The sequence below is a fragment of the Chelonia mydas genome, chromosome 9, assembly GCF_015237465.2.
Source record: "Chelonia mydas isolate rCheMyd1 chromosome 9, rCheMyd1.pri.v2, whole genome shotgun sequence".
NCBI classification, from domain to species: Eukaryota; Metazoa; Chordata; order Testudines; family Cheloniidae; genus Chelonia; species Chelonia mydas.
In genome coordinates this window covers 19,873,785-19,884,910 of record NC_057855.1, presented here as the reverse complement: position 1 = coordinate 19,884,910, position 11,126 = coordinate 19,873,785, and the positions used below count along the sequence as shown (strand labels likewise).

At 40.0% G+C, this 11,126-nt stretch overlaps 1 long non-coding RNA gene across 1 annotated transcript in view; it reads right to left on the bottom strand.

Annotated features, from left to right (window-relative positions):
• Positions 1-3,509: 3,509 nt before the first annotated feature.
• Positions 3,510-11,126, bottom strand: part of LOC119567148 — a 28,287-nt gene continuing 20,670 nt past the window's right edge. Inside the window, exons 4-5 of the long non-coding RNA XR_005226942.2 lie at positions 9,386-9,452; positions 3,510-3,613 (exon numbers count right to left, since the gene is read on the bottom strand). This is a non-coding gene — a long non-coding RNA (uncharacterized LOC119567148). The remainder of the gene's footprint in view (positions 3,614-9,385; positions 9,453-11,126) is intronic.

The following is an 11,126-nucleotide window of genomic DNA, read 5'->3' as shown; positions in this document are numbered from 1 at the left end:
TGTTTCATGCTTAATGGCCTCGCCTTGAGGTTTCCATTTAGACTGACAAGATTTATGCCCTTTGTTGGGGAATAGTGATTGGAATTCCTTGACAATTAACACATTGCTGATCATGGGGTTAAGATAAGATGACTATTTAGGTATTTTTTGTGAAACTTTAGAAGGCTGAGTCAAATTTTCTGCTTGTTTAACTCCAGCAATGGAATTATACCAGCAGAGGATTTGGACCATTGAATTTATACTGGAAGTGAGATGAATTGGAGTATGTAGTACCATAAATTTGTTCTGTGAATCTCTGATTGGTAACTAATGACTAAGAACTAGAGATGGATTTGTTTAGTGTACTTATATGGTAAGAAGATGAAGTGGCTCAGGAAGAATAGTGAGTTTCTGTGCATGTTGGAAAAAGTTAAGCTTTGCTGGGTCTCTCTATGAACTAAACTCTGCAACAGGAATGAACTACTGGACTTCATCCCATAAGTCAGTAAAAATATTAAGTCTCTAAAGTAGGTAAAAAGAGTATATTCATTTGAACACAGTGATTAAAATTGGATCATGCCCGTCTACTGGTTAACACAAGGAAACATTGGATCATCTTAATAAGAAAACCAGCGTTATTTCTAACCTCTCTGATGTCTGAGTCTCAAGTTTTTCTTTTTGTTTTTTTGTTTTTGTGTTTGTTTTTTTTTGGGGGGGGCAGTATTTTCGGAAGCTTTCCAGACAATTGATTGTCAAATCAAACAAAAACCACCTTCGTTCATTTATTTTTCTGTGCTAATCTGTTTTATTTCCCTTCCTTTCCCCACATAGCAACAGTTTAGCCAGTTGTCATTTTTAGTAATATAAACCTCCATCTGAATTATTATTTTTGGGCTTGTTGGTGTTTATTATATTGTTTATAAGGCTGACACGAAAACATTTGTAAACAGGAGCCACAATGCTGCTTTTCTAAGTCATTAGAAAGCTAGTCTTTGACAGGCTTACTGTGTTAGTAGATGGGGGGAAGCAGTAAATGTGATATTTTTGATTTTTAGTAAGGCTTTTGACACTCACGTGACATTCTCACAAGCAAACTAGGGAAAGGGTCTACATGAAATTACTACAAGATGAGTGCAAAGCTGGTTGAAAGACCATACTCAGAGTAGTTCTCAATGATTCACTGTTAAACTGGGAGGGCCTATCTAGCAGGGGTCCCACGGGGTCAGTCCTGGGTCTGGAACTAGTCAATATTTTCTTTAATGACTTTGATAACAGAGTATATGCTCATAAAATTTAGTTGACACCAAGCACTTTGGTTGTAAGCACTATGAGGATAGGATTAGAGTTCAAATTGGAGAATTGGTGTGAATTCAGCAAGATGAGATTCAATAAAGACAAGTGCAGACTTGCAAAATAGGGAATAAATGGTGAGGTGGTAGTGCTACTGAAAGAATGTGGGGGTAACCGTGGATCACATATTGAAAGTCAACAGTATAATGCAGTTGCAAAAAAATACTAATTGTTTGGGGGCATATTAACAGGAGTGTTGTCCCACTCTACTTGGCACTGGTGTGGCGACAGTTGGAATACTGTGTCCCGTTCTGGACATCAAACTTCAGGAAAGATGCAGACAAATAGGAGGGAGTCCCAAGGGAGGTTAAGAAAACTAGGCGTGTTTGGTCTTAATCTATGGCAAGTGAGATTAAGATTATATAGTAGGAGAAACTTTCTAACTATAAGGGTAGTTAAACTCTGGAGTAGGCTTCCAATGATGTTGTGGAATTCCCATCATTGGAGGTGTCTAAGAACAGGTTGGACATACACCTGTCAGGAATGGTTCAGTTTTACTTGGTCCTGCCTCAGCACAGGGAGCTGACCTCAGCTTCTCGAGGTCTCTTCCAGCCCTACATTTCTATGATTCAGAGAGCAACAGCTCTCTGAACTTAGAAATAGTTATCAACGTCTCTTCACAATAAGCCTCTGGAAATCCGTCACACTAAGCCTCTGGAAATCTGTCAAATACTGTCTGGAAATCAATAAAATGTTTTCTGCCCTCTCTTTATAATAAGATGCTGTAACGAGATAAGGTCATGTGAACTACAGTGACCTCTGGTCAGTGTTTAAAAATGATGTATGAACACTATCAATAACAAAAGAGGCACTGTGGCCTAGAGCACTAGACTGACACTCTGGGTTCTATTCCTGGCTCTGCAGCTGGTCTGCTGAGTGACTTTGGGCAAAGTTGATTTCCCTTCCCATGCCTGAGTTTCCCCTTCTTAAAATGGGAATGACAGTACCCTCTTTGCAAAGTTCTCTGAGGTCTACTGAGAAGAGCTAAATAGTATTAATATTTAAACATGTATTATAGTGAAACCTGAAATAATCACTTCCATATTTTAAACCTTCAATTTAAAAACATATTCCACAAGAAGTTGATCATTTTAGGGTAATAAAAATGCAAACTCAGCCTGCTTTCATCTTGTACTAATAAAATATATTTTATGGGCGACTTAGTTTTTATGACATGACTGTACCAAAACATTACAATCATGAAGCAGAGAAGAGGTCACCTGGCAACCCTCAAACCAACAGTGGAGTTGAGGGTCAGGGGGGCGGGGGGCTTCCAAGATTGCAACAGAGAATTTGGAGATGATGCAAAGCTGCCTATGGAAATACTTGTTCGTAGATGAACTCAGGCCACCAAATTTGTCTTTGGATTGTGAACCGCAAAGCTTGGAGGTGTTCTCAGTTTTGGGCTTGGTATAACTCATTATAAAAATGGATCAGGATCTGAGTTCATATTGCTTAGGGACTGATTTTGGCTATTATGGCAAATCCTAAAATATACTGAATTTCTCCCGTCACCCCCACCCCCCACCCCGAGTTCATGCGTGAGATACTGACCCCACTGAAGACAAAGGGTATTTTCCAGTGTCTTCAATGGGGCCTAGGTTTTTCTCCATCTGTTTTTGAAAGTAGTGTTTGGGCTTTGGCTCATTACAACATGAAATACAGCCATCTGATTCTACCACAGTTATTAAACATAGCATTTTTCTCCCACTAGTTGGCAGTTGGGATTTTTGCTATATCCATTAAATATATCTGTACCTCTGTTACATTTACAATTCAACTCACTTCTTAAACAAATACCTGTTAAAAGAATAAACCTGTCAGAAAAAGCTGCTTCTTGTGCACAAAAAATATAAACTACAGTATGCCAAAAGAACAGACCTGCAATCAATTTTCTATTCTGCCCCTAAAATTACAGAAAATAATGTAGTGGAACTCTATTAAACAAAATAAATCTGTTGAATCAATGACTTCTCAGGGTGATATACAGACATATATAAACCATAAGAAATAGCATGCAGAGCTTGAATAGAAAGGGAAAAATATAAATTAAAATAAACAGAAGCCAATTGCAAATAAAATCGCTCCCCTCCACAGCAGAAAGTATAGCTAAAGAAATCAACAGTATATTTGGAATAAGTTTAAATACTCAGTAACAAACGTAAGGAAAAGCGTAAATACCAGCAGACCACAAAATACAGGTTGTCGCTTGATGCATGTAATTTTCATCCTACAACTACAGTGGACTTGGTGTGGGTACATGGGTCCATCAGTACAGTATCAGCTGTAGGAGAGAAGCCATATATTTAAACGATGAATTCTAATATACAGGCAGAGGACTGGGCATCCAGGTGTTATTAGGACATGATACAGAAGGTGATGAGCTCCTTCTGTGAGATTCTTTCATCAACTTTTGGATCAGGTCCATCATAGGCGCTGACTTCACCTCTACCTGGGGGCTGCTCGATTTTTCCCTCAGTCCCTGCCCCCACTCCACCACTTCCCCAGCCCCGCCTCTTCCCACCCCGGTTTCTTTTAAATTTTAAAATGTACTGTTGTAGTTTATGCATCAGATTGCAAGCAAAGGAACTCTCATCTTGCCAGAATGCAGCAGAGGAATGAGGCATTCATTCAAGGGAAGCACATAATTAGGCAAACTGGTCAATAGGACCTCACCTTATTACATTTCTTTAAAACAAGGTGACATCTGAAAAACCTCTGGATGGGACCTCACTTTATCATAACCCAATATCCAAGTTGAAACTTAGTTGCTAGGAAGTTTGTTTTAAAACTGTGATTCAGAAGGTCCCTAAAAGGGAGGCCAGTTAAAATGCTAGATCACCTTATGTTGGCTATAAGGCAGGCATTTGAGATTTCACCAACAATTACTGGCCATATTTCATAGATGCAAAATTCTGCTCACCTTACTCCAAACTATTAGTTTAATGGAAGTTTTGTGTTAGCAAGGCAAGCAGGATTTGGCCCAGAATATATGGTGACAAGAATATAATTAATGTGGAAGCAATGTGACATGAACTGTTGTAGTCACGAATGGATTTTGATCCAGCACTAAAAAGAGAGCCAGATTTTCAGATGGCATAAATTGACATAACTCCACTGAAGTCAGTGTAGCTCCACTGATTTATACCAGCTGAGAACATAACTCAGAATATTATATTATGGGTAGAGCTGGTTGAAAATTATTCCTTCTGAAAATTTTCAATTGGAAAATGCTGACTTCACAAAACTGAAATGTTTCTCAGAAATGTATCGACTTTTGTCAAACTGTTCAATGGGAAATTACATAAATGTCTTGTTTCAACCTTATTTCCACTTTTATGTTGGGATAAAACCAAATTTTGAAATCTTGATTTCTTATGGGTTGGGAATTCTTTTTTTTTTTTAACAATATCTAATTGTGAGAGTAATAAACTATAAAACAGAATGGTATTAATGTATACTTAGCTGATGGATTCGTTTTAAAATCCCCTTGAGGAGTTTATACCTTTTTTCAAGGTGATGGGCTTTAAAACTAAAAAGGTGCTTTAAAAGTTCATGCATGGCTACTGCTGCTATGCAATTGCTCCTATTCTCTACTTAAAACTTCTCTTGTAGAAATTATGTGGGAGAATTATGAATCCGGCCACTCCCACTAGAGGAAGGATTGGAGATTTTACTCTCTCATACTGTAAATATTCCTGCTCAAAGTGAGATGTTTGATCTTCCTACTGTTATTGGGAGGTTTGATTTATTTAATTTTCCCTATTTGGCTGCCTCCTAATCTAGGATTAATGTATGTGGGTAATAAACAGTCTCGGTTTACTCCAGACCCAATCTTGGAACAAATGTTTTCTTCAGGAAGATAAAGATGTTTTTCAAAATCTCACTTGGTGCTTTTGGGCCAGTTTTCCCTTCTCTTTTGTCCTATTGTATAGTACTGGGCTCCACTGTTAGTCCCACTAAGATCAAAGGAGTGTTGCCAGGGTCAACTATGGATCCACATGAGTAAGAATCTGACTCCTAGTAAATATGTAGAATATTTAGACTCCTCTTTATTTGCTTCTCATATTTGTGAGAATATTTATTTGCATTCTTGAGATCAATAACCAAATATTAGAAAAATCTCTTGTCCTTACCCTCAACACAAATTGTGTCTCTTGTACCATCTCAATATGCATAATTTTTTTACAAGACTCCATAATCCCTTACCAATAATGTCCCTGTGCCTCTTATTTCATTTTGTATATCCCTTCAGTAAACTCCTGCTGTTTTAAATCCCCAATCATTTTTCTCATTCAGCCGTGTCTGTTTATGTTCAACAATATGTAACTCCCATTCAGCAATCTTACTGTATAAGATGTGCAGCTTTTCTCTTGGCTCTCCTTTGATTTATATTTCACTAGAGGTATCTCCTACTGAACATTGTTAACCAGTGGATAAATTACCTTGGGATTTAGGCAGCAACATCTAAAACTCTTTCCACCTTCATTATATATAATAAAATATGGTCATGTAATTTTCCATATTATCATTCAACTGGTTTGCTCCTGAGCTCTTGAAAGAAAGCCTTTTTCTTTTTTTCACATACCACTCTGTTTTTCTCCCAAGCCTGACTCAGGTGCCTGATAACTTGCTTACAAAGCAAAGGCAAGGTCTAACATTTCCAAATTGAGAGTGCAGGTGCTCTGCACCTTTTGAAAATCAGGCCACTTACTTAAGCATTTGGATTTAGGAAACTGTTTGAAAATTCCAGCCAAGAATTTCTGGCATGTGTCACTGAAAATTAGGAAGGAGCAATGACTTATTTTTCTTGCAAATCATTGATAAATCTAAAGGCGTAATGGTATCCATGTTTCTTGTGCTGTGCTACAGTGGTAAGACTTCAGGCAAAACACTGATTTTTCTGTGAGATCTTCACTGCCATGTAGTGTATTGTGATACAGCTCTTCTTAATTTCTATACAGTATCATACATAGTCTGAAATTGAATCTACCCACATAAAGCTTCAGTATTTGGGCTCTACATGTATAGAGTGTGGGGTGGTAAAAGCCTCTTCCCACCTCAGGGCCAGGTGGTTGGGATGCTGTGCAGCCTTCACTATAGCTGCTACCCCAACCTATGGACTAGCTTAGTTACTCTACCTTGGTGCATGGGATCTCCCTAAAACATGCCTTCTATGGCTCCGGATAGACCTGCACAGAAGCCTGTTCTGCAGGGGGTGTATAGGAATGACCTGCATGACTGCTCACCTTGCCAAGACTTGGAGAATGTCTTTGCATGTCTTAAGTGGTGCAGAGCGCTGTCCACCGACGTTCCATACCAGGCATGAATTTCACCTGGATTTTTACAGTGCACGCCAAAACTTCTCAACTGTACTATCACTGTATCCCCAGAAGTTTATTTACAAATCGAAATCTACTGACAGACTCTCCTCCCCTCCACCCCAAAATGGTAATGTGTAAGGCTAAGATTTTGTCACAGATATTTTTAGTAAAGGTCACGGTTAGGTCATGGGCAATAAAGAAAAAATCATGGAAGCCCATGACCTGTCCCTGACTTTTACTAAAAATATCCCTGACAAAATGGGGAGCTCAGCTGCAGGGTCCCCATACCGCCTGCAGAGGTTGGGCAGCTGCGGGGGGCCACTCCAAGCTCCTGAGGGCTCCCACTGCCCTTGGAGACTGGGAGCTCCAGGGTCCCAAGGCTCTGAGCTCCAGGGCCCCAGGGGCGGTATTCACAGAGGTCGCTGGAAGTCATGGATTCTGTGACCTCCATGAAAAAATTAAAAGGAGTACTAGTGGCACCTTAGAGACTAACCAATTTATTTGAGCATAAGCCTCCGTGAGCCACAGTTCACTTCATCGGATGCAATTGTAGCCTTAGTCTTGCTTACATAAATATGTACAGTGATACAATATCTAATAGGTTAAATAAATACCTAATTGAAAGCATCCCTGAACTGGCTACCTTGCAGTATAATAAATAATACATACTTACAAACATGTATTTTTAATTGTATTTGAGAGGTGATCAGCAAACAGATGCATTCCTTATGTAATGAGGTGCTTAGGCTGCTTGGTAAATGCATAGCTTATATTTTTCACTCATAGACTTCAAGTCAGAAGGGACCATCATGATCATCTAGTCTGATCTCCTGCATATTGCAGACCACAGAACCTCAACCTGCCCACTTACTGTAATAGACCCCTAATCTTTTTTTTTTCTCTCCTGTGATCAAGTAATTCCCTCTCTCAAACACCCAAGGAGCAGTAAAAGGAGACAGTCTAATTCCTGTTCAGTACAGGAAAGAGTTAGAGCTCAAGAGCCAATACTTCCCTACACAGAATAAATCCAAAGTTGGAGCAGGAACTTTCCATCATGACTTTGAGCTTTATTTCCTCCTGACGGTGCTAGTGATCCTTACCAGTGTTACATCTAATTTTTCCCACCCACGTGCAGAATGATTTTTGTTATGTGCACCAATATGGAGGTGATGTGTCACACATCACCTCCATATTGGTGCACGTAACAAAATTTGTGGGATGAGGTGGGGCAGAGGGATTCGGAGTGTGGCAGGGGGCTCAGGGCTGGGGCAGAGGGTTGGCGTTCAGGGGGGTGAGGGCTCCGGCTGGGGGTGCAGACTCTGGGAATGAGGGGTTTGGGGTCCAGTGGGGCTCCCCAGGGCTATGGTGGAGAGAGAGGACTCCCTACAGCAGCACCTGGGCTCAGGGGAAGAGGCACCTCTTCCCCAGCTGCGACAGGTCCGGGCTGGGTTGGGACCCGGGGTGGGGGGTGCCTGTCCCCTGGCCATGGCAGGTTCAGGGCCAGGTGGATCTGGGGCTTGGGGACAGGTGGCAGGGAGAGATGCAGTGCTTAATAGGCAGCTGCAAGGCCCTGTAGCTTAGAGGGAACTTTCATCCTTACTCCATTTTTATGCAGGCAAACTGCATAAAATGGCAGTTTGCCTGTGTAAAATCTGAATAAAATCTGGGGACCAAATTGTGGAGCTCATACTCAAACTGAATAATAATTAATGAAGGTTCTTAAATCACCATTACTTCCTCTAAAAATGACACATCAAATTGTCATACGCTGTACTGCATTATTTAATTTGAAACTCTTTTTCTGGTCTCCATGTCACCCGATATAAATGCCATAGAACTGTGATGGCACAAGATAAAACACTCCCTATACTCTTGAAATATGTTCCAGAAATACATGAGGGCAGATATTTGTAACTTTCCCTTTGTAGATTTTTGCCTTAGACTGAGGAGTAGTTTAAAATGATACATAAAGATTTCAAGAGAATGCTGTCAAGGGTGGTTACAAAGCAGAGCAGCAAAAACTTTTACTTCTCTGTGGATTCACACTACACTCCTGGGGTTTTTGAACTGCCTATTGAGAATCAGGAGGAAATTTATTAAATCTTCACATTTGTTTCTCCCACAGTGGATTTTGGCTAAATTCTGGTTTCCCATGCCTCAGGACTCTTAAAAATAGAGTTCCCCTTGTAATTTTTATGATATGGTTATAAAATGTAATCATCACAGGAAGTTATGGTGTATCTGACATGTTCTAATTTATAGAGCTGATTGAAATATTTTGAATTGATTTTTACAACATTTTCATAGAAAATTCAAATGTTGGGGGAAACAAACCCTGAAAAATGTTGATGAACATTTGTATCAATGCGTTAGCTGATTAAAAACCCTATTACCAAAATGGTGTTTTTATGAAAAATTGCATTTTAAAAAAAATACACTTTTTTTTTTTTACCGGATCTAATCTTTTTACTCTGGTTGTTCTGGGTACTCAGGACTATTCCCGCACAGGCCCACCTTGAACCAAGCTAGTGGAGACTTAATAGTGCAGTTGCTAAGGGAGTTTCCTGGAGGAAGTCAGACAGAACAGTGGCAACTGAGGGACAGGAAAAGATGTTTGAAATCAATGGAGTTGATTCAATGACAGTGTTACTCATTTTGACCTTGTGGGACTACTCCTGTGAATAAGAAACAGGATTTCACCCAACAGAGAAATTAAAAAAATAAATAAATACCTGCAGTGGACAGTTTTCTTAAAGCGTGGATTTGCTCAAACTCTGCTCCTCAGTCTCCAGGCCCTTCCTATAGATGACAAACTAGTTGCACATTTCAAAAAGAACCAGACCTAGAGCTCAAGGTTTATATTGAGCACCTCAATTTAGCTCTTAATGATACACGTGGAGCATACAATACAGTTGGTTCAATCAAAAGAAAAAAAATCACCCTTTCATTTTCCTTGACACAATAACTGTGTAATAAAGTTGAAAATTGAGGTGGTAATCCCTGATTCTAATAAAATGCAACTGAAAACCTTTTGCATGGTGAAGCGGACAAAAAGTCATACTGCGGTGCTTAAGTTTCAGGAACCGTTTTCCCCCTCGAGCGGAATCGACTACTTTGTGCAAGGCACAGGCTGTGCAACTAGTCTGGCAGCACAAACACTGGGTTCATCCACCTTCTGTGCTTGTTTGATTGGGGCACTTTTTATTTAGAAAACTGTAATGTTACTTCTGCCACAATGTAAAGTCCTGTAGTCATCTAATATTGATCAGTTTGAGGCTTCTGAATCTGTAAAAGAATGCCTAAAAACTACCAAAGACGGCAGAATCCTAAGAGCATGAAGCTAGTTAGATCTTTCGGAAAGAAAAAATGTTTGCCTGAGGAAGCTGACAATTCCTGTTTTGATCCCTCGGATGGTATTGAAACAGAGGCAAAGTTAACAAGTCAGCACAATTCTGTCCACATGCCAGACAAGTTATTTCAAACGGCAGTTTATATCGTGTACTTGGACCATATCATTCAAGAAATACATGTGAAATTTGATCAAGATGATGATGTCTGTTCTAAACTTCAATACTTCATCTCTCAGCTTGCTGTCAAAGCTAATTTCATCTATATACAAGAAGTTATACAGTTTTATGCAAATGATATCCAGCAGCCGTATTCAGCAATTCTAAGTGAATATAACTGCTGATTCAGCAAGTGGTCTTGTCAAAGATATCCAGCAGCCAAATGAATTTTTTTAAGTTATGTTTAGAAAAATCTACACCAGTGGTGGGCAACCCACGGGCCACCCGCAGCCCGTCAGGGTAATCCGCGAGTGGGCCACCAGACAGTTTTTTTACATTTGCATGGCCACCTGCAGCTCCCAGTGGCCACAGTTCACCGTTTCCAGCCAATGGGAGCTCTGGGAAGCATCAACCAGCATGTCCCTGCAGCCCGTGCCACTTCCAGCAGCTCCCATTAGCCGGGAACAGCGAACTCCCCAAAAAACTGGGAGCTGCGGGAGGCCTGGTTGCCTCAAACAAACTGTCTGGCAGTCCGCCAGTGGATTACCTTGATGGGCCATGTGTGGCCTGCGAGCTGCAGGTTGCCGATCACTGATCTACACTGTTCACTGTTTTAAATACTTGGGATTTTGCCTGAAAATGTTGGGTGCTTTTGGAAGGCTTAAAAACCTCACTTTACTCCAGCATGGGTTTAAAAAAAAAGTTAAATGGTCCTAAACACCTTACTATGAAATTGAGAGATTAAAATTTTTTCCCAAGGCTATTTTTGATGGGTTAGTTCAAAACCCATGATGCCTACATTTTATTCTCTGATCATATAACATTCATATAGCTGGTAAAGTGAGGAAACAGATTTCCCACCAAACTCCTCCCTCTTCTTCTGGTCACTGAAATAGGCTGTCAAAATACCTACCATTTGGATTCCAGTCATTTAGATGATTGGTATAAAGTGGTTATATCTCATTTA